General features: G+C 41.0%; 1 pseudogene; it reads right to left on the bottom strand.

Annotated features, from left to right (window-relative positions):
- Nucleotides 1-1,738: 1,738 nt before the first annotated feature.
- On the bottom strand, nucleotides 1,739-2,795 carry LOC114887979 (annotated as a pseudogene).
- Between the last annotated feature and the right edge of the window lie 786 nt (nucleotides 2,796-3,581).

The raw sequence follows: 3,581 nt of genomic DNA, 5'->3' as shown, positions 1-3,581 counted from the left end.
AAGATATTGAGTATAGTTCCTTGTGCTATAGGTCCTTGTTGGTTATCTATTTTATATAAAGTAGTGTGTGTATTTTAATCCCAAACTCCTAATTTATCCCTCCCCCTTTTCCCTTTGGCAATGATAAGTTTGTTTTCTGTCTGTGAGTCATAAAAGGGGGATTTGGTTACTAATTCATTAAGAAACAGTAACAACCACTATTTCTTTTGTAAGTAAGTTCATTTGTATCATATTTTAGATTCCACATAAAAGCCATATGACATGATATTTGTCTTTGTCTGACTTCCTTCACTTAGTATGATCACCTCTAGGTCCATCCATGTTGCTGCAAATGGCATTATTTTATTCTTTTTAATGGCTGAGTAATATTCCATTGTATATGTACCACATCTTCTTCGTCCATTCATCTGCTGATGGACAGTTCTGTTGCTTCCATGTCCTGGCTATTGTAAATAGTGCTGCAGTGAACATTGGGGTGCATGGATCCTTTCAGATTATGGTTTTCTCTGGATACATGCCCAGTAGTGTGATTGCAAGATCCCATGGTAGCTCTAGTTTTAGTTTTTTTAAGGAACTTCCATACCGTTTTGACCAGGACTGGAGTCTGATTTGAAAGCCTGCCTGGAGAATTGTGTCTTCTCACTGTTCAACAACACATAGCATTTGTTTCAATTGGACATGCTTCATAGCCCTCTCAGAAATGAATTCCCACTTCAATATCCCTTTATTCAGTAATCAATTCTCAAATACCTACTCTGTTCTTGTATGAGATGTTATGAAGTCATTCTGCCAGCTTGACTTGGAAAGCATCTTGCCACTTCTGGAACATGGCCCTACCCTCCAAGTCTTAGCCATTCCTCCACCCCTCACAGAACGTCTTGTCTGCATTCTCCAGACAACAGTACTTGCTCCTTCTTCTTACCTCTCATTTTACATTTAGAACCACACATTTTGGCAGTGAGATTTTCTCCGATTTGTTCATATTGGTCATATGGAAATAGGTATTAATGGAATAACAAATAACTTGAATGTAAAATCCATGCCTTATTTTTGACTTGCACAACCCCCAGCACAGATCTTGGAAATTTGGTACAAATAATAATAACTATTATTAGTAAATGATTATCTAATTGAATCATTTTTCAGCATGAAGATGTTGTTATTTAGTATTAGCAAAGTAATGCTGTGTTCTGGTAGGATCTTGGAAAACACCGATAGGATTTTTATTTTAAATTTTGGTCTCCTGAATGCACCTTTAGAACAAGTGCCTTTTTTATTCTTTATTCTGGAAGAGATACTACCAATTATAAGTTATCACTGCAATTACAGATTCAAGGCTTGAGTTTACAAATAACACTGAGCAAAAATATTTCCTTCTAAAATATTTTAAGGACAGGTTTTATTTAGCATTGTGTATATGTTACAAAATGGTGTGATGAAGTTTTAGCAAATTTAACTAGTTTGGTTAGACAATAATACACATGGTCAGGAAGAGGAAACAAAATCTCTAGTTCCTTAATGTGGCCAAAGCCCATTTTAACATACCGCACAGCGTATTTAAAGCTTCAGTCGACAGTCATACATAAGAAAGATTTAAGATACTATACCATGGAATGTTCACTTAGAAGAAGTGCTCACTGAGGTTCCAAGATTCTACAACAGAAACGCAGAAGACTTTATTCAGTGTAATGTTAGACACTTTATTTCTCCATTCACTCATGTTTTTCCTCCTAGAGTTTTATAATTTTTCCTTTGGATCTTCATGTTTGTATGCCTCACTGTTTCCTTTAGTCTAATCGCAGGCAAGGTAGATCGCTGTCTGTAAACACAACCATATGGATGAAGATGATAAACAAGGTATTCTAACACATACACTGCTGTAGAGTCAACATAGTGAAGGTAAACTGCAAGTTCAAAACAGCAAAAAGAACCCTCTACACGAGGATAATAGGTATAGCCCCAGCACCAAAAGTTTCTGGTTAGACAAACTTTCAGTGGTGTTCTGGTCCAAAAAGATGGAAAATTTCTTTTCCAATGGGGTCTTTAGAATCCCTGCTTCTACATTCATGATTTCCATGTGTCTCCCCTGGGCTGTCTCCCATGGCAGAACTGTGTGTACATCCGTCTGTCTTGGCTGCATCAACAAATTTCAACACTCCTTTGCTTGGTACATCTCCTGCTTCTTCACTCATGTAGCCCTACCTTATATAGGGCTTAAATCTTCTCCCTAAGTGTATGGGTTCTTCAGGGTTAGTCTGCCAAAAGCCATCTCGGGTTCTCTTGTATGACACAAGCATCGTCACCCGATGTCAAGAACCAATCAGTATCTTCTAGACAAAGCTCAGGAATGCACTGAGAAGCTTTCATTTTTTCCCAGTAGAATTGGTCCCTGCCTTCTTTGGCGTTTAATCCCATAGTAAGGAAGTCTTTATTTCCTTCTGAACTCATGAACAACACTTTAGTACAATGCCGGGCCCAAGTAGATTTGACATGTTTGGTTCTTTTCTTTAGATTTTTGAAGCCAGGTCATCATAACCCAGCAAAGATTTTTAACCGTCCAACAAGAGTTGTTCAGCTATGTCTGCGTTCTCACCTGCACGCCAGCTGGCATCTGTGTTAAAGCCCATCTCTCTTTCTAGATGGTTGCGCCCCTTATCATGAAGCTCATTGTGAAGAATAGGCTGTGGGTCACCCCACTCTCCCGAAACAATATTAAATAGCTGAGACTATAAGGGAAAGCTGACTGCTGACCCACAGAGGAAGGAGAAGACATTTAGCTAAGACCTGGAGGCCATTCCCAAAGGCGTGTCTCCTAAAATCTGCAAAGGAAGTCAAGGGATCATGAAAATACACCGTGCTTATCCTTTATCCCGTCTCTTCCGGATAGGGCCCCCTCCTGAAAAGCGGGTGCAGGAGACGGGCAGGAGGCTGGAAGCACTCGGTTCACCTGCTCCCTGGAAACTGACAGCACAGGGCGCTATCTTGCCCTCTGGGGGCGACATTGCCCTCCCAGTGTCACTCCTCCTGGCAGCGGAGAAGGAGGTGGAGGTTGACTCAGGGATGCCTGGTCACTCGTGGCCTGTTTCAGCTTCAGCAGCAACTCTCCGAGGGCTTCTCCATCCACATGCTCGGATGGACAGAGCTCCCTCCCCAGCATCCTCGCAGTGAGCTCCCCACCCCGTGCCCATCGCGCCCAGCGAGACCACAGAGCAGCCACCCCGGGTAGGGACTCTAATGAGAAATCTCGACACCGATTCAGATAACATGTTCCTTGGATGTATAGTGCATTTGGAACAGAGGATGAATACATACATCTCTTTTTTTCTTCCCTCTTGAAACTGCTCAAAAGCTACAGTGAAGAGATATTTTAAAAGAAATAAACAGAATTATTAAGGAAAAAAAATGTTAGAAGAGAAAAGAGCAACACCGTTTTCAAAGAGGTAAGGCAAATAGTGAAAAGTTCTCTTAATAGACCCAGGATGACAAAATACTGTTGGGGGTGGAGGTGGGGAGTGGCAGTGGGTTGAGAGCCAAAATGAGATAGAATGAACCATTTCCAGCAGGTTTTCGAATTTCCAAGA

The sequence above is a fragment of the Monodon monoceros genome, unplaced genomic scaffold (assembly GCF_005190385.1).
Source record: "Monodon monoceros isolate NGI ecotype Baffin Bay Population unplaced genomic scaffold, NGI_Narwhal_1 Super_Scaffold_8, whole genome shotgun sequence".
Classification (NCBI taxonomy): domain Eukaryota; kingdom Metazoa; phylum Chordata; class Mammalia; order Artiodactyla; family Monodontidae; genus Monodon; species Monodon monoceros.
This window is presented reverse-complemented; position numbering and strand designations above follow the sequence as displayed.